Source organism: Nipponia nippon, unplaced genomic scaffold (genome assembly GCF_047370975.1).
Source record: "Nipponia nippon isolate SJK-2023a ecotype South Korea unplaced genomic scaffold, ASM4737097v1 scaffold_33, whole genome shotgun sequence".
NCBI lineage: Eukaryota > Metazoa > Chordata > Aves > Pelecaniformes > Threskiornithidae > Nipponia > Nipponia nippon.
The window spans coordinates 761,706-781,594 of NW_028262351.1; the positions used below are offsets into that span (position 1 = coordinate 761,706).

Here is a 19,889-nt window from a genome sequence, read left to right on the forward strand (position 1 = left end):
CCTGACAACTGCCCCGCATGGATATACACTTTGATGTTGGAGTGTTGGAATGAATTTCCCAACATAAGACCAAGATTTAAAGATATACATAACAGACTAAGAACATGGGGAAACCTGTCTAATTGCAACAGATCAGCACAAACACATTCTCTCAGCACAAGCCCTGTTAGTAATATCAACAATACTAGTTATGTTGGACCAAAGCAGAAAACTCAAGCTTTCCTTCAATCTCAGTTCATACAAATGAAAGGACAGATAAGACTGATGGTCCCACCTCCTCAGCTCTATATTCCAGCCAATGGTTACCAGCCAATGTCTGCCTATGGCACTTACTTGCCAAATTTTTACCCTGTCCAAATTCCAATGCAAATGACTCCTCAGCAGGTTCCTCCCCAGATCATTCCCAAACCAGGCTCCCACCACAGTGGGAGCAGATCCACCAGCACAGGCTACATAACAACAGCACCTTCCAACACATCAGTGTCCAACAGGGCTGCTTTGCTCTCATAGGCCATGAAAGACATGCACAATGGAACAGAAGATATTGCTCAGAATCCTGTCCAGGAGGAGTAAAAAGAGGAGAGGTCTGTGCCAGAAACAAGATTACTGGGTGATAATGACACACTTAAGATGGATGAGGCAGAAATTCAATGTGAAACCTAAAGAATTTGGCCTCATTACTAAGAATTTCATATCACTTTTGTGCATGGAGACTATAGTTTTTTAGACTTAAGATCAGTGATTTTGATCTGACTAAAAGAAACTAAACCAAAAAACTTACACCCATATGAAGTGCTGCAATAATTATATACCAAGTTTATTGACTGTTGTCACCATTAGATTTTGCAAATACGATGGTATGGAATTGCTGGGTTTAATCCTTTTTGCTGCCCTACAATTTTGAGGGAAGATGCTTTTCAATAATATACTGATGCTGCACAACATATTGCAGAGTAGCATCACACATCATGTATATCATGATATGTGAGTGTAATGTTAGTGAATTATGCTTAAATCAATAAGACAAAAAGGAAGTTACTGCAGTTACAGAATTGCTGTAAGCATAAAGAAGTGCCATGGATGTGATGGACAACTTAGCATATCATAGAATCATAGAATACCAGGTTGGAAGGGACCTCAAGGATCATCTGGTCCAACCTTTCTAGGCAAGAGCGTAGTCTAGATGAGATGGCCCAGCACCCTGTCCAGCTGAGTCTTAAACATGTTCAGCGTAGCAGAGTCAACCACTTCCCTGGGGAGATTATTCCAATGATTGACTGTTCTCATTGTGAAAAATTTACCTCTCGTGTCCAACTGGAATCTCCCTGGGAGTAACTTGTACCTGTTACCCCTTGTCCATACCATGTGACTCCTTGTAAAAAGGGAGTCTCCATCTTCTTTGTAGCTCCCCTTTAAGTACTGGTACATGGTGATGAGGTCACCTCTAAGCCTCCTTTTCTCAAGGCTGAACAAACCCAGTTCTCTCAGCCTATCCTCATGTGGCAGGCTTCCCAGACCCTTGATCATCTTGGTGGCCCTTCTCTAGACCCCCTCCAGCCTGTCCACATCTTTTTTGTATAGCGGGGACCAGAACTGTACACAGTATTCCAGGTGTGGCCTGACAAGCGCCGAGTAGAGTGAGATAACGACTTCTTTATCTCTGCTGGTGATGCCCTTTTTGATGCAACCCAGCGTCCTATTGGCCCTCTTGGCCTCAGCAGCACACTGTTCACTCATATGGAGCTTGATATGGTATTTATCTCTCTGATATAATGGACACAAGATTGTTGTTTGCTTTGTGAGACTGAAAAAATAACAAGTTAATAATATTGATCCATGTTTTTATTACAATAGTCAGAAAAGTAGGCAAACCGAACACAAAATTGGCTGTGCTGAGTCAGGCCATGGATCTGTCTAGCCCAGTAGCCTGTGTCCAAAGGCAGCCAATAGTGGCTGCCCAGGGAAGTGTACAAGGGCAGGGCAAATATATAGTGATATTTCTTCAGAGTATTTCCCAACCCTCCAGCAACTTGTGGCTTAGGGACTTCCCAAGCCAGAGGGTGAACCTTTTTTGTTTTTAAAATAACCCTTGATGGAATTTTCTTCCACAAATTTATCCAAATGATTTTTGACATAAACTTATCACATTCACGACATCCTGTGGGATAACATGAGAGAGGATGCCTTTCTTTCATCATTCCCAATGAATGACTGCGACAGAAGCTTCCAAATGAGATTGGCCAACTACATCTGTGGATGAAAGTATTCCTTTTCTGATGCATATTTTCAGCACTATGCAGCCTTAATACACTTAACCAAAAGAAGAGATATGGTAGGTGTGCACTAACTTAACAATGCAACTTTAATTACATGTTGGCTGTTGTTGTGGTTTAACCCCAGCCGGCAACTAAGCATCACACAGCCACTCGCTCACTCCCCCCAGTGGGATGGGGGAGAGAATTGGAAGGGTAAAAGTGAGAAAACTCGTGGGTTGAGATAAAGACAGTTTAACAGGAAAAGCAAAAGCCACGTGTGCGAGCAAAGCAAAACAAGGAATTCATTCACTACTTCCCATCGGCAGGCAAGTGTTCAGCCATCTCCAGGAAAGCAGGGCTCCATCACGCATAACGGTTACTTGGGAAGACAAATGCCATAACTCCGAACGTCCCTTCTTGGACATTTCTTTCCTCCAGCGTTGCTTGGGTGTCTTTCCTTGCTCCAGACCCTGCTCTTGCATCACTCCTTTCTCAAGCCCATTCTCAGGTAACTGTTTGCTCCAGCCCACGATCAGGCATCTCTCCTTGCTGTAGCCATGTTTGGACGTCTCTCCTTCCTCCAGACCTTTCTTGGTTGACTCTTTGGTCCTGCCCCTTCCAGGTGAGCCTTTCCTCCAGCCCCTGCTTGGGATGCTTTTAGTTCCAGCACCTTCTTGAGAAACTCATTTCTCGAGTCCCTACTCAGGCTACTCTTTGCTCCAGTCCTGGCTCAGGTGTCTCTTCTTGCTCCAGACTCTTTTTGGACATCTCTCCTTGCTCCATACCCTGCTTGGGTTATTCTGCTCTAACTACTGCATGGGTGGCTCTTTGCTCCAGCCCCCTCTTGGATGACTTTTTGCTCCAGCCACTGCTTGGATGACTCTTCACCCCAGACCCCACTCAGGCAGCTTTTAGCTCCAACTCCTGATTGGGTAATGCTTTGCTCCAGCTGCTTCTCAGCTCCCTCTTTTCATGGGCCACCATTCAGGCAACTCCTTGTTCCAGCCCCTGCTCGGACATCTTTCCTTGTTCTAACCATCACTCGGGTGTCTCACATTGCTGTAGCCTATGTTCGGGCATCTCTCCTTTCTCCAGCTCCAGCTCAGGTGACTGCTGCAATCCCTACTCAGGCTACTGCTTGGGAAGCTCTTAGCTCCAGCCCCTCCCTTGGCATCTCTTCTTGCTCCAGCTCCTGCTAAGGTGACTGTTTGCCTCCAGTCCCTTCTTGGGAGACTCTATTCTCCAGCCTCTGCTCTGGTATCCCTCCTTGCTCCAGCCCCTTGTCAGGCATCTCTCCTTGTTCCAGATCCTGCTCTTGCATCACTCCTTTCTCAAGCCAATTCTTCGATAAACCTTTGCTACATCTCCCGCTTAAGCATCTCTCCTTCCTCTAGCCCTGCTTGGGCATCTCTCCTTGATGCAGGCCCTCCTCAGGCGGCTCTTTATTCCAGCTCCTCTTCAGGTGACTGTCCTCCAGCTTGTGCTCAGGAAGGTCTTGGCTCAAGAACCTACTTGAGCTGGTCTTTGCTCCTGTCCCTACTTCAGTGCCTCTTTGCTCCAGCCCCTGCTCAGGTGTCTCTTTTTTTCCAACCATTTCTTGGGCATCTCTCCTTGTGCTGGCTTGTGCTCAGGCAACTCTTTGCTCTGTCCCCTTTTTGGGCATCTCTCCTTGCTTTAGCCTCCTTTTGGGCTTCTCTCCTTGCTCCAGCCCTGGCTAAGGCCACTCTTTGCTGCAGTCGCTTCTCAGGAAACTCTTTGCTCGAGACCTTGTGTTTTGGATTTGTGATGAAAACAATGTTGATAACACAGGGATGTTTTAGTTATTGCTGAACAGTACTTACACAGCATCAAGGCCTTTTCTGTTTCTCATGTTGCCCCCACAGTGAGCAGGCTGGGGGTGCACAAGAAGTTGGGAGGGGACACAGCCAGGACAACTGACCCCAACTGACCAAAGGGATATTCCATACCTAGTATATAAACTGGGGGAAAGGAGGAGGAAGGGGGGATGTTCAGAGTTATGGCATTTGTCTTCCCAAGTAACTGTTACATATGATGAAGCCCTGCTTTCCTGGAAGCAGCTAACCATCTGCCTGCCGATGGGAAGTAGTGAATGAATTCCTTGTTTTGCTTTGCTTGTGTGTGCAGCTTTTGCTTTGCCTATTAAACTGTCTTTGTCTCAACCCATGAGTTTTCTCACTTTTACCCTTCCGATTCTCTCCCCCATCCCACTGTGGGGGGGAGTGAGTGAGCAGCTGTATGGTGCTTAGCTTCCAGCCGGGGTTAACACGGTATTATTTGTAAAATTAGGTAGGTAAATTAAAACTGCATTTCTATAGCACAGAGTAAACAGTGTGGGAAGTGTGGAAATCCCTGTTCTGATACAAAGGACTACTTTGACAGACTTCTGACTTCAATAACAAGTATTGTGGCTTAACTTGACAGTACACCTTAAATCCAGTGTTTGTTAGTTGTGTAGCTAGAAAGAGGGTCAGCTAACTAAGCAATGTGTGACTCCCTGTTGGACAACATGTAAAGAAATGCTCCTCTTTCATTGTGAAAAAAACAAGGCATTAATGTAAGATTGTGGGGTACACAATTGGCATCCAGTAGGTGATATAAGGAGTGAAATGTATCCCTAGTTATCTAAAGCATCATACCTGGGTACAAAAAAAAAGAGGATGCCTACAGCAGATCAATGCTTACAGCCTTAGGGAAAGAAATATACACTAACTATTCTGTATTACTGTTTCTTGTGGGTGGATGATCTCTGCCTGTTACAGCTGCTTTTGTGGAAAGAGCTACTCTGCATTAAATCAAACAAGCACAAACCACTGCAGTATTCACTTCTGAAACAACCAGAGCACTTTAAACTCAAGCTGCCTCCTAGCTCTTGGACACCTGGCAAAAGTCACAGCAGGGAATGTTGTGAGTCCTCCTTACCCACTTCAGCATCAAGTCAGTCATTTTGACTAACTCCATGTTGAAGGTGATTTTAGATAAGCCAACTGACTTAGCGTTGGAGCAAATTAGAAGCTCAGGATCCATTATTGGGCAGGAACTTCACACTGAAAGCTAGTGCTGCAGGTACAGCAGCAGCAGTTTTAAACTGCTCTAACTAGACTCAAAACAGTGTGTCTAGTTATGCTTAGTATTCATCCTAACAACATTCATGTGAGGACTGGGACTTAATTCTGGATTGAGTACCCACCACTGCCATTGGTACTTTATGGGACTCTAAGTTATTTAGCTTTCTGTTCTTGTTTCTTCTTCTGTAAATAACAATATTGCTGGGCTTCATACAGGTATTGTGTGGGGAAACTCATGAGATATACAACTATACATGTATTGCAGGCAAGCATAGCAGCTTCATGGTAGATTACACTATGCTAGGAATGGCATAAAGGCATTACAAAAAGGCATCTTCTCCTGCTCCCCAAAAGATTATTATATAAATTGGCTGTGAGCTTCTTGTGCTATATTTAGGCTGATTGCAGACATACTGTATGCAAAGGTAGCATTTTTTTTGTGGGATATTAGTCTGAAATGAGTAGGTGCATCTTATAGTGACAAATGGTCTTGAGGCCTGAACCAAAGCCCATTCAAGTCATTAGAAAAACTCTTCAACTTCAAAGGATTTTGGATTAAGACTATAAGAAATATTCATCTTGTTCTTTTAGAAAAACACTCCCCAAGTTGCAATCACTGTGTTGTTTTTTTTTTCTTTAATAGCATGGAAACCAGAGCACATATTTGCAATAATCTGCTTTTAGTAAGTGGAAGTTAATATACTTACAATGAACATGCATTTTTTAAGCTTGTTAACATAAAATGTTTTCTTGAACAAGAAGACACTTTCTTTGATTGAGGGCAAGTTTTTTTGCCAGGGGTGTGTCTTTTGTTACCAATGGGATCTTGCAGGTATGTCAGACAGCTTTGGAAAGAGTCCACCTCCAACCTGAGGTTCAAATCTACAAGTGTGTGCCTGAGCAAGAGAGAGAGAGGGCTAAGAGAAAGATTTTGCTTTATTTGGTAGCATTTATTGAAAACAGCCAACCTTGAAGCAGGACCCTGAGGGTCATGAGGGCTGCAGGCAAGGCCAGGACTGTGACCCAGACAAGCCTCTCCCTGCTGGCCCCCTGTCTTTGGCGTCTTTCCTCCCTTCTTCCATGAGTTTGATACCTCAGGGTTGCCCTGGGGCACTGAGTGCAGCAAGGCCACCATGGCATCTCTGCCTGGCTATAGGGAAGGCAGTGGTGGATTCTAACAATCCCAGTGAAAGATGGGGTATGGCTGTCATTTTAAACACTGGTGAGATGTCACCAGGCCCCCTTCAGAAAAAGCACATACAATAAGAAGGCGCTCATCCCTGTCTTATCAGGAATCTGCTCCGTCAGCAAGAGTATTTGAGGAAGTTAATGAAAACAGGCTTTCAGACTGGGTTGTTAGTGCTTCTCTTTAGGGCAGAAGTGCAGTGCAGCAGACCATCTCATGTTGCTTCAGCACTTCTGCTTCTGGCTGGACCCCAAAAGCAGATAGATGCATGATTATGAGGTGAGAAGAAGCTTTTTGGAGCCCCAGAAGGCATTTTGTGCAAATCTAGTGCATGTTCTTCATGTGGGTTTATTATACTAGCACTTAATGTAGCATTGTGGTAATAATGTAAATTTCCCATTTATCTAGTTGTCTTGCTTTCATTTGGTGTTTTTCAAGATGTTATCAATATAAATTCTTGTGTATATACTTTCATCTAGTATTTCTCCTTTGATGAGTTTTGCATTGCAAGTTTAAAATTATGACAATTCTCTCTAATGACAGGATTTCATCTTTCTATTAAATTTTACAATGCAGTGTCAAAATTACTAAGGTGTGACGTTTTCCTAAGAAAATCCCCAGTTTTCCAGGCTCCGAGGAACTGCTAGGCCTGATTCTTCAAGATTTTTTCACAGAAAATCCAACAAAGCCAGAATATTTTTGAGCTTGGGCTTGAAGTGAACTGTGCATACTTTAAATAATTTTAGATTCCTGTTGTACAAACATGCATGTACATACCTTTATACTCTCACTGAGGCTGTGTGGACAATTGAATGAATACATATTTGCAAACTGGGCAATATTTCAGTGTCTTAGAAGTTTTATTAAATACACAGAACCACGTTTTCATATAACAGAGTCAAACATAATGCTGAGTGCACTTTCCGCAAAACCAATTAAAAAATGAAAGAGGGCAGTTAAATTCTTATCAATATTTTTAATGGTTTTTAAATAATGCTTTTTTATTTATTTAAAAATAAAGCCACTTGTGAAGCGCTAGACTGTGAAAAAGGATCAAGGAAAGTCACTGAGCATTAAGTGTCACAGTTTCAGGGATGGAATACAGCAAGCTACTGGCAAAGAATTTCTTGTATTTTGGGAAGTAGGGTGATACTTCATACTGCATTATAGCTTCTTACAAATGAAGAAAATTGTAAAGGAAGAACTTAGTTGAATAGAACAGAACAGAACAGAATCGAATCGAATCGAATAGTTCAGTTGGAAGGGACCTACAACGATCATCTAGTCCAACTGCCTGACCACTTCAGGGATGACCAAAAGTTAAAGCATGTTACTAAGGGCATTCTCCAAATGCCTCTTAAACACTGACAGGCATGGGGCATCGACCACCTCTCTAGGAAGCCTGTTCCAGGGTTTGACCACCCTCTCGGTAAAGAAATGCTTCCTAATGTCAAGTCTGAACCTCCCCTGATGCAGCTTTGAACCATTCCCACACGTACTGTCACTGGATACCAGGGAGAAGAGATCAGCACCTCCCTCTCCACTTCCCCTCCTCAGGGAGCTGTAGAGAGCAATGAGGTCGCCCCTCAGCCTCCTTTTCTCCAAACTAGACAAACCCAGAGTCCTCAGCCGCTCCTCATAGGACATGCCTTCCAGCCCTTTCACCAGCTTTGTTGCCCTCCTCCGGACTCATTCAAGTCCCTTAACATCCTTCTTAAATTGTGGGGCCCAGAACTGCACACTACTTAAGGTGAGGCCGCACCAATGCTAAATACAGCAGGATAATCACCTCTCTTGACTGGCTGGTTGTACTGTTTAATGCACCCCAGAATGCAGTGTGCCCTCTTGGCTTCCAGGGCATGCTGCTGACTCATATTGAGCCTGCTGTCAACCAGCACCCCCAGATCCCTTTCTGCAGGGCTGCTCTCCAGCCACTCCTCACCCAATCTATACTTGTGTCCAGCACTACTCCATCCCAGGTGCAGAATCCGGCACTTGGACTTGTTAAATTTCATGCCACTGATGATTGCCCAATGCTCCAATCTATCTCGATCCCTCTGCAAGGCCTCTTGTCCCTCAAGAGAGTCAACAGCACCTCCCAGTTTGGTATCATCAGCAAACTTGCTAAGGGTACATTCAACTCCTGCATCCAGATCATTGATAAAAATATTGAACAGAACTGTCCCTAGGATTGAGCCCTGAGGAACACCGCTGGTGACCAGTCGCCAGCCAGATGTAGCCCCATTCACTACAACCCTTTGAGCCCTGCCCTTCAGCCAGTTCTTCACCCAGCGCACCGTGTACCTGCTCATCTCACAGCTGGACAACTTGTCCAGAAGGATGCTGTGAGGGACAGTATCAAAATCCTTCCTAAAATCCAGAAAAACTACATCCATCGCCTTCCCTTCATCCACTAGGCAGGTGACCAGGATATTAAATTAGTTAAACAGGACTTTCCCTTTGTGAACCCATGTTGACTGTGCCTGAGGATTGCATTGTCCTTTAAATGCCTTTCAATAGCACCCAGTATGATCTTCTCCACGATTTTTCCAGGAACTGAGGTTAGACTAACAGGTCTGTAGTTTCCTGGGTCTTCCTTCACGTCCTTCTTGTAAATTGGAATAATGTTGGCTAGCTTCCTGTCAGCAGGGACCTCCCCAGACTCCCAAGACCTTTGGTAGATGATCGAGAAGGGTCCTGCCATAACATCCGCTAGCTCCTCCAGGTACTCTGGGATGAATCCCATCTGGCCCCTTGGACTTATGAACATTCAGCTGATACAGCTGGTCCCTTACAATTTCAGTGTCCACAAATGGAAAGTCACTGTTCCCGTTCTTTTCAGTGTATTTTTTTTTTGATGCACTGCTGTTGTTTAGAAGGTAGAAATTCACCCAGCTCAATTCAGAATGATTGTCTAGAATATTTGTCTTATATTGCTTTTGCCATGCTACCATCCCTGCAAGGAAATCAAAGCCCCATTGGGAAATGCAAGTGAGAAGAAGCAGTAAGCTGAACTGATACGCTCTACTGTACTACTGCTGATTTTGCTGAACTCAGGGAAAGATGCCATATTTCTAGTTCATTGGAGTGAATCTTGACTGTTGTAAGGTTGGGCATTTATGGTCTATCTAGCTCTAAGTTGAAAGTCTTCTACTTCTGAAAGTTGTCTTTCCTTTAGAGCAAAACATAGCAGAGGGAAGTTTGGCTGATTCACTTCATTAAAATTCAAGTTCCAACTAGTGGTGAAAATCAAATTAAAAAGTCAGTTTAAAACTGGTTCGCTGTCCTGGTTTCAGCTGGGATAGTTATTTTTCTTCCTAGTAGCTGGTATAGTGCTGTGTTTTGAATTTAGTATGAGAACAATGTTGATAACACAGTGATGTTTTAGTTGTTGCTAAAAGTAGTGCTTATACTAAATCAAGGACTTTTTAGCTTCCCATGCTCTGCCGGGTGCACAAGAAGCTGGGAGGGAGCATAGCCAGGACAGCTGACCCACACAGGCCAAAGGGCTATTCTATAGCATGTGACATCATGCCCAGTATATAAACTGGGAGGAGTTGACTGGGGGCCAGCGATCGTGCTTGGGGATGGGCTGGGCATCAGCCAGCGGGTGGTGAGCAATTGCATTGTGCATCACTTGTTTTGTATATACTTTTATCATTATTATTATTATTATTATTATTATTATTATTATTATTATTATTATTATTTTCTCTTTCCATACTGTTCTATTAAACTGTGTTTATCTCAAAGGATAGGAGGGTGGGAGGGTGAGCGAGCGTCTGTGTGGAGCTTAGTTGCTGACTGGGGTTAAACCACAACAGTCCTTTGTGGCGCCCAACGTGGGGCTCGAAGGGTTCGAGATCATGACAGATCTGACCAGAGCGTGTTAAAACAAATTTGTGATAAGCATTCATTATATTAGTTTAATAATCACTGGTTGCAATGTTGAGTTATTTGCTCTCAGAGTTGTTGTGCTTGCTCTCAGAGTTGTGTTATGTAACACCTTACTTGCTGTATGCACTCCCTGTGGTGCCGTTTCTCATGTCTGGGAGTTGGATTAAAGTTATCGCTTTGCTATACAGTGTAACACTGGCTTATGGTATGATAAAATTATCGGTCACAAAATTGTACTCAGCGCTGCCATCATCCCCGTACTTTGGGAGCCATCTCTCAGAAACTATTAATAATTACACTCTTTACCTCTTCTCCTCGGAGAACTAATCTATGGGGGAGATGGGGGGGACACCTTCCCCTGCTCTTTCACCTTCCCTTTCTCCTTCAGGCTAGCTACAACAGCTCTTGAGAATTTTGAATATCCTTGGCATGTTCAAACCAGCATGGTCCTATTTGCTATGTCTCCTGAATGTGGTTCAGGTCTTGTTTAGGGTTAAACAACTGTTGAAGAATACCATCCAGACACCCCTGCGACGGGCACTGCGGCTACTCAAACCTCAGCAACATGCACTGCAGCTACTCCAACCCCTGAGACATGCACTGCAGCTACTCAAACCCTGGCGACAGGCACTGCAGATAAACCAGGGAACCAACCCGTGCTGGCATCAGTCACCACTATCCACAAGAAGAAATCTTGGAAGCGGAAGTCAGCTTGTTTAGAAAGGGATGAGGAAGCTCCTCCTGAGAGGGAGCAGGAGGAAGAAGCAAACTGTCTCGATTGTGACGAGGCAGACTATTCTAAAAAAGGGCCATCATGAGAACAGGAGAAGGAAGAGGAAGAACTCATAAATGAGACGGTAAACACCCAATCCCTATCCCTGAGAAAGCTGCGAGATATGTGAAAGCATTTCAGCCATCGTCCAGGTGAACACACTATCACATGGCTGCTCCAGTGCTGGGATAACGGAGCCAATAGCCTGGAATTAGAGGGTAGGGAAGCCCAGCAGCTGGGATCCCTTTCTAGGGAAGGGGGCATTGACAAAGCAATTGGAAAAGAGGCAGAAGCCCTCAGCCTCTGGAGGTGACCCCTGTCAGGCGTGAAGGAAAGGTATCCCTTCAAGGAAGATGTTATATGTCACCCAGGCAAGTGGACCACCATGGAGAGAGGTATCCAGTACCTGAGGGAATTAGCCATGCTGGAAGTGATTTAGAATGACCTGGACAACGAGCAGCTATCCAAAGATCCAGATGACATCAGGTGCACACAACCCATGTGGCGGAAGTTGGTACAGTGTGCACCATCATCACACGCAAACTCATTCGCAATAATGACCTGGAAAGATGGAGAGGGACCAATGGTGGATGAATTGGCTGGCCAACTCGAGCAATATGAAGAAAGTCACTCTTCTTCCCTACAGGCCTGCGTCTCGGCTGTGGAAAAACTGTCCGAAAAACTGTCCCGGGATTTCCAGCAACTAAAAGAGGATATGTCCTACTCCTCACCTGAGGTATCCAGTATCTCAGCCATTAGGAGTAAGCATCCCTCTGCTCAAGAGAGAAGATATAGTGGATACGCACCACGGGCCACCTTGTGGTTTTACCTGCATGAGCACGGAGAGGACATGAGGAAGTGGGATGGAAAATCTACCTCGACCCTAGAGGCATGGGTACGTGAGGTGCAAGGAAAAACAATCACACAAGGGGGTTCTCCCAGGAAGACTGCTGCTCCAGTTTCCAGTGGGCAGTTCCCAGACAGACTAGAAGGGCTGATCTTACTCCTGATCTTAATGAACTCCTGACTCGCATTTACAAGAAGTGAGTAACGAATGCTATGACCAGGACTAGAGGGGCCCTGCCTCCAGCCAGGTGGAGGAAAGGGACAACCGGGTGTACTGGACTGTGTGGATTCGATGGCCTGGCACATCAACCCCACAGGAGTATAAGGCTCTAGTGGACACCGGTGCACAGTGTACCCTCATGCCATCAAGCTATACAGGGGCAGAACCCATCAGTATTTCTGGAGTGACAGGGGGATCCCAACAGCTGACTGTATTGGAGGCTGAAGTGAGCTTAACCGGGAAGGAGTGGCAGAAGCACCCCATTGTGACTGGCCCAGAGGCTCCATGCATCCTTGGCATAGACTACCTCAGGAGAGGGTATTTCAAGGACGGAAAAGGGTACTGGTGGGCTTTTGGCATAGCTGCCTTGGAGATGGAGGAAATTAAACAGCTGTCTACCCTGCCTGGTCTCTCGAAGGACCCTTCTGTTGTGGGGTTGCTAAGGGCCAAAGAACAACAGGTGCCAATCGCTACCACAACGGTGCACCGGCGGCAATATCGCACCAACAGAGACTCCCTGATTCCCATCCATAAGCTGATTTGTCAACTGGAGAGCCAAGGAGTGATCAGCAAGACTCGCTCACCTTTTAACAGTCCCATATGGCCAGGGCAAAAGTCTAATGGAGAGTGGAGACTAACAGTAGACTATCGGGGCCTGAACGAAGTCACACTGCTGCAGAGAGCTGCTGTGCCAGACATGTTAGAACTTCAATATGAATTGGAGTCAAAGGCAGCCAAGTGGTATGCCACAATTGGTATTGCTAATGCGTTTTTCTCAGTCCCTTTGGCAGCAACTCCCCCCCCCCCCCCCCTAAACTGGGGGGAGTTGGCTTGGGGGCAGCGATCATTGCTCAGGGACAGGCTGGGCATCGGTCGACGGGTGGTAAGCAGTTGCATTGTGCATCACTTGTCTTGTGTATTCTTTTATCATTATGATTATTATTTTCTCTTCCTCTGCTGTCCTATTAAACTGTCTTTATCTCAACCCACGGGTTTTACTTTTTTTTTTCCGATTCTCTCTCCCATCCCACTGGGGGGAGGTGGGGAGGGTGAGCAAGCAGCTGTGTGGTGCTTAGTTGCAGACTGGGGTTAAACCACAACATTCGCTCTCAGTCTCTGACCTTGGTCTCTTCTTTGTCTTGACTTTTAATTATCATAGTATAAAAAAAGAGATTTGAACAGCAGCACTTCAAAATATATCTTTCCTAAGGGCTCACAATTGTAAGACATCTTACATTTGAAGCCTACAGATGCCCTGGTTGTATAAAAGTCCTGTTAGGGAATGGGACTGAAATTTTCAGTTTATTCTAAACAGGAAAAAAAGGTTGACATGAGAACTAAATTAAAGATGAAGACAACTAGAAGACTCTGAAAGAGAGTGTGATTTTTCTGTTTAATGAGTTAACCTTACTGCACAATCAACCCCTACTATAAGTGTGTTGGGTTGACCTTGGCTGGCTGCCAGACTCCCACCCAAGCACTCCCTCACTCCCCCTCCACAACAGGACAGAGCGAGAAAATAAGATGAAGCTCATGGGTCGAGATAAAGACAGGGACATCACTTACCAATTACCATCACGGGCAAAACAGACTTGACTCGGGGAAGATTAATTTATTTTATTGCCAATTAAAAATATAGAAGGATAATGAGAAACAAAGACAACACTAAAACCTCCTTCCCCCCCTGCTTCTTCCCAGGCTCATCTTCACTCCTTCGATCTTTACTGTTCTACCTCCTTCCCCCCCGCCCCCCCAGAGTGGTGCAGAGGGGATGGGGAATAGAGGTTGCGGTCAGTTCATAACTCTTCACCTCTGTCATTCCTTCCTCCTCACACTTTTCCTCTGCATCAGCATGGGATCCCTCCCACAGGATACAGTCCTTCAAGAACTGCTCCGGCATAGGTCCTTTCCACGGGGTGCAGTCCTTCAGGAACGGACTGCTCCAGTGTGGGTCCCCCCCAGAGTCACAGGTCGTGCCAGAAAACCTGCTCCTGCGTGGGCTCCTCTCCACAGGCTGCAGCTTCCTTTGGGGCACATCCACCTGCTCTGGTCCTCCATGGGCTACAGTGTGGATAGCTGCTCTGGCGTCATCCTCTCCATGGGCTGCAGGGAGACTACCTGCTTCATCATGGTCTTCTCCACAGGATGTCGGGGAATCTGCTCAGGTGCCTGGAGCACCTCCTCCCCCTTCTTCTTGGGAGGGGGCCTTGGTGTTTGCATAGTTGTTTCTCTCACATTTTTTTGTCAGTCCTCTCTCTCACACCTGCTGTGTGGCAGCTTTTGCGCTTTCTTAAATATGTTATCGCAGAGGTGCTACCAGCTTTGCTGATTGGCGGCAGGTCTGTCTTTGAGCTGGCTGGAAGTGGCTCTGTCTGACATGGGGGCGGCTGCTGATCTCTTCTCACTGAAGACACCCCTACAGCCCTCCCGCTTCTAAAACCTAGTCACATAAACCCAATACACATGCCATATAATTTCATGTTCAGCAATAAAACTGTGTGGGGGAGAGTTCTAAAATAGCCATTGCTTGGTGACTGTCTGGGCATTGGTCTTTTGGTGGTGAGTCATTACTTTTGCAGCACTTTTTTTTCCCCCTTCACTTATTAAACTGTGTTTATCTCAATGCCTGAGGGTTTTTTTCTCACTTTTGCACTTCCAATTCTCTCCCCATCCTGCTGGGCAGGAGCGAGCGAGCAACTGGGTGGCAGCTTAGTTGCCAGCTGGGGTTAACCCACCACATAGGTAGTATAAGACTGTGGGTCACTGTTTGTTCAGATTTGTAACCCTCTTCTAATTTTTTTTAATAGGATGAAGCTGAAACTAATGTACAAGCGTAAAATTTCTCAAGGCTTAAAAATTTGTCTGCTCTTACTAAGTATAAACTTAAATTTTCAACTCTGGTATAGCAGTTTCATACAATTTCAATACTCACCTAGTGTTTTTCATTTTAATTAATTCTGAAATGCATGTTCTGTTTAAATGAAACATTGAGAATCTTACTTTGATGCATTAATTTCTTCCAGTGCATACTTTTGAGTGCTATGTAAAGATGCTGATTTATAATGAAGTTCATTTGATGCAATTCATTTCTTAATAGTCTCAGAGCACTTCATAGTTGGAGAATTATACTTCAAATAAATTTGAAAATTAAACAGTAGTGACAGTCATTTGCTATTCATCAAGTGTAAAAAGCTCTCATATCAGAAACTATTTATAACTGTCTGAGAAGGAATCACCAAAACACTATGTAAATATGCTTTACTGTCCTGTCAGTGCATATAGACTTATATTAACAAGCATCTTTAACATTGAATTTAGCACATTTTCTTCTGCAATAGATAATGGCATCAAGGCCAAAGTCATATCTGGGGCAGGGGGGCAAATACTCACACCATCCACTTTATACAGACAACTTAGATGCAGAGGACCAAAGTGGGTTGCAGTTCCCTGTAGGACTAGAGAAACTAGTTACCCCCCATCTCCTCTCTGAGGAGAGGGATGACACTGCACAAGGAGATTAAATAAGGAAAGGAAATCATGTCAAGAAGCAGTGCAGGAATGTGTTGAACAGAAAACATCTGACAGCAAGTAAAAGGACAGAAGAAAAAAAAGTTTAAACATTACAGTTATACTGTGAAATATGAATATGGAAAACCAGCAGGTCTAGCTGTTTGGTTACTGTAATGACAAAATTAAGTTTGCACTACCTTCCACTCCTGTTAATCCTGCAGAGCCAGAACAGCTGGGAGGGAGAGAACCAGTTCTCCTCCCTTTCTGTCCTATCAACAGGATGGTTTGGCAGTTCCAGTGCATCCCTGCTGATGGCATTGGAGTTGCATTGCTATTACTGATGACAATCTTAAGACTGTAAGTTTGTATAGGTATTATCAACCATCTAATTTGTCTTGCAGAACCTTTATTACTGGTGATGATGTACTTCGGCTCCTTGGATATGGCTCCATTAACATAGTTACCAAATTGCCCTAGTACTGTGGCTGACCTCAGAAATCTTCATTGACTTCTCTGTGTCAAGGCTACTTAGACTTTAATTTTTAATGGGTTGAAGGAGCTATACCATTGCCAGGTCTCACAATGATCATAAATGCCATAATATCTGGCACAATTCAAAAACCCCGTACCTGTAGTTATGAAACTGTATCAGGACTTTAGCCTTCAAAGAGAACCTGGAAAATAAGATTCAAGTGAACTTTAAGGTCTCAAAACCAATAAAATTTCCTTTGATTCAATTTTGTTTAAATCTTGTAATTTTTAGTGGTTAATGTTTCTTACATGCTTACAGCTGGCAACACAAGGAATTCTAGGTATTCAGTTGTTCTTATCCAGTCTATGAGCTGTCAGAGTCCACACAGCCTAGAGAATGGATCTTGCGTCTGGAAGTGATGCTGAAGCAGAAGAGGTATCATAGGGATCTCAGCATCCCCCAGATCTGGGGACTGGGTCTGAGGCAAGGCTGGAAAGATACCTAAGGAGATATCAGAGATGATAACATTTTGCCATAACTTTACATTGCTGTCATTCAGAACTGAGTGGAAGGTTTTGTCTGGGGTTGATGTTATTTGCAGCAGATATACAGTGGCAGCAAAAAATCAATGGGGAGGTGCATTTACTTGAATTCTTGTTACAAAACATATTCTGAAAGGAAGATGATATAATTGTTTGAACTTTGTCAGCACTCTAATTTTACAGTCTTTTTAATTTGTACGTGATTGAAATGTGACTTCAGTTCTGTTCCTATTCAAAAACCATCAACAATAGCCACCTACAGTAGGTCTGGTTTTGGTAATGTGAAAGATGGTAAAGATGGAGTAAATCTTTTCATAGGCATACATTATGAAGCACAATATATAAACTGTATCCCAGCATTAAGAAGCAAAGTATTTGTGGCAGAGTAAAACTGGATCATGGCATTTCTCACATCAGCATGACATGGACTAGGCCTGTACACATAAATCTTAGTTCAACACCTTGCTATTGCAGGGTAAGTCTAGTGCTGAGAATGCAAAGCAGCTGGAAATAAGGGCACATAACAAAGGTGGTGAGAACAGCCAGCCAAGAACATAAGTGCATGTATAATGTCCTACTGTACTGCATGCTTGAGACCAGGGTAATAAAGGGGCTGGGGCTGCAGCTCTCATTTCTTGTCTGATTTATCTCACAGCAGTGGATTAAGTAATGAAAAGTGGCTGTAGAGAACTGCTAATGTAAAACAACAAGATGTCTCAAACAGCCTGGTGCTAAAACCACAATGCAGAGCGACGGTCGCTAGGACCCAGGACCGGACAGTACCCTGGAGTGAGGGTGAGGGAGGGAGCCCTGTGGAGACAGGACGGCCTTGCCTCGGCCCCATTCCCCGTGGTCTGTGAAGCATCTTATTCCCCCCCACACACCTACTACCTGGGGGACAGTCCTGGTATCACTCCTCTTGGTTTTGACTGGTCGCTGATGTAATTTTCCAATTAGCAAAACTACTAACCACTTGTGGAAAGGGATTTGGGAGGGAGCTAAAAGATAGCAAACTGTGGAAAACTAACGGCTCTAACCTTGAAGAAGAGCTAACAAGCCAAGGAAAGTGAACATCTTGGCACCAAAGACTGGACAGTGGCCAGAGAAGATAAAACTGCAGAATCTAGGTGAAAGGTAAATGTGGCAAGGGGAGATCATGACCACCGACTCAATTCAGGACCGAAAAGACTTGCCCCCCCCCCCCCCCCCGAAAGGAGCATGCGTGCTAATTTACATAGCAAGCGAGGCTAATTTAAATACAGTAAACCAATAGTGTACGAAATGTTAATCACTAACCAATAAGTGTAAATTTAGGCGGGTTTATACTAATCATGTAGCCTGATAAATGTGCTGTAGTTTGTGTGTGTTGGGTGTGCTCGTGTGTGTACCGGTACTCGCGTTTACGTTCGTGCTCATGCTCGTGCATGCGTGATTTGTGGAATTATTCTCACCGAGCACTCTGCGCAGAATTAACATCTCTATAAGAATCTTCTTCTTCCCTCACCGAATACCCTTGTTGGCAGGACCAACGCTGGATCCAGGACTGGTGATTCTCTCTCTCTCTCTCTTTTTGTTTCACTTTTCCTAAGGTGATTAAGTTGTTAAAGTTATTAAATTGAAGTCAAGTACTGCATAGCCTACCTTGATTTTCTGTAAAACCGCATAGCTGGGGTGAATATAACCGTGAGAGGGTTGGCGGGTATCGAATATTTGTACTCAATATTTGTCTCTATAGAAGCTTTCTATTAAAGCTGGTGTTTGTGTACGGACCTTGAGTGTTGGCCCACCTTAATCCACACCGAGAGGATTTGCGAATCTTAGTCACTCCTCCCCTCTCCTCCCCAGGTGGGACGTGACAGTGGCCAAGAAAAAGGAAAGGCAAAGACTGTATATCGCTGATTCAGGTATCAGAGTTGTAACAAAGACTGATATGGAGCTATAGTTTTACCACAAACAATAGATGCTTCTGGTTTTTTACCTATGGTTTTTTACCTATTGTGTCAGTCAAAAGAATAACCTTTCTTCTCAACAAGCATTGACATCCCTCTGACAGGTTCAGCAGGCGTAATAGAACAAAGCTATTGCAGCAATAGAGAAGCAGGAAGGCATTTAACAGATCAGAGGAATTTAAATATTGCAGTTTGGAAGAGATTGGTGCTGCAATATGTTAACACAGTAGCTTTCCATGTCAAGCGACTTTTATTTAAATAATCTCTCAGTTTTTTGGTCTTGACCTTGTCCTTGGAGAATTCTTGACCAACTGAAATATGTAATGCAAGCATCATAAGAGAGCAACATCTACTCTAGATGTTAAGGGCACAGCAGCCCCCAAGCATTCACGCACCATTCAGGGAGTTGCACACACACCACACGAGACTTTAACTGCTAGAACTGGAGGCCCTTCGCAGCGGGCAGCTCCACTGAGCTGACGGGTGCCCCTTTTCGACTCCTCACTCACACACACACTCACCTTCGGGCACTTTCTCTCCCCTCAGGCTCGACCCTAGGTTTCCCCCAAGCAGAGTCTCTAACATGATGCACGCCAGGCGAATTTATTGAGAGGTATAGCGGTGAAGAGCTGGGTGCCTCCGAGGAGGGACTCCAAAGAAAACCCTGGGCAATTATACCCTTACAGTCTATGTTCCCCTCCCCTCATGCGACGGTTTGGTCCAATAGTAATATTTGGGTCTGGCGTCTTCTTGTTCCTTATTGGATCCTTTCCCTGTCTCCAGGCAGGACATTTCTTTTCTTGTCTTGAATAGTTGCAGCTTCTGCTGATGGTTTCGGCTACCTTATCTTCCTGGTTTGCACCGGTTTCAGGGCCTTCCCTCATGTAGCTAAGTAAGAGTTCAGCATACGGTCAGCGTATCTAGGTGAAAGTTCGCAGCTTGCCGTCTAAGGCTTCAACAGGTCTTTGGATCCTTATTTGAGCTAAAAAGTGACTTCTACAACATAGAGAGAGGCAGAAATAGGACAAAAGGATGTGTTACTCCTGAAGTAAGTGATGGGGAGGAGAGAGCAGGATGGAGCAATCCATGAAATCTTTGCTGGTTTAGACTGCACCCAGGCAACTCTAATTCATTTTATGATGAGTAAATGGTGG

General features: G+C 44.6%; 1 long non-coding RNA gene and 1 pseudogene across 1 annotated transcript; one reads left to right on the forward strand and one right to left on the reverse strand.

Moving 5' to 3' along the window:
• LOC148054142 (tyrosine-protein kinase transmembrane receptor ROR2 pseudogene) lies at window positions 1–663 on the forward strand (annotated as a pseudogene).
• A 13,196-nt stretch (window positions 664–13,859) lies between these two features.
• Window positions 13,860–19,379, reverse strand: LOC148054143 (uncharacterized). Its single transcript, XR_015707617.1, has 4 exons — window positions 19,257–19,379; window positions 18,238–18,370; window positions 16,553–16,745; window positions 13,860–16,446 (listed from the first exon to the last, which is right to left on the reverse strand). It is a non-coding gene; the product is annotated as an uncharacterized LOC148054143 (long non-coding RNA).
• Window positions 19,380–19,889: the final 510 nt, after the last annotated feature.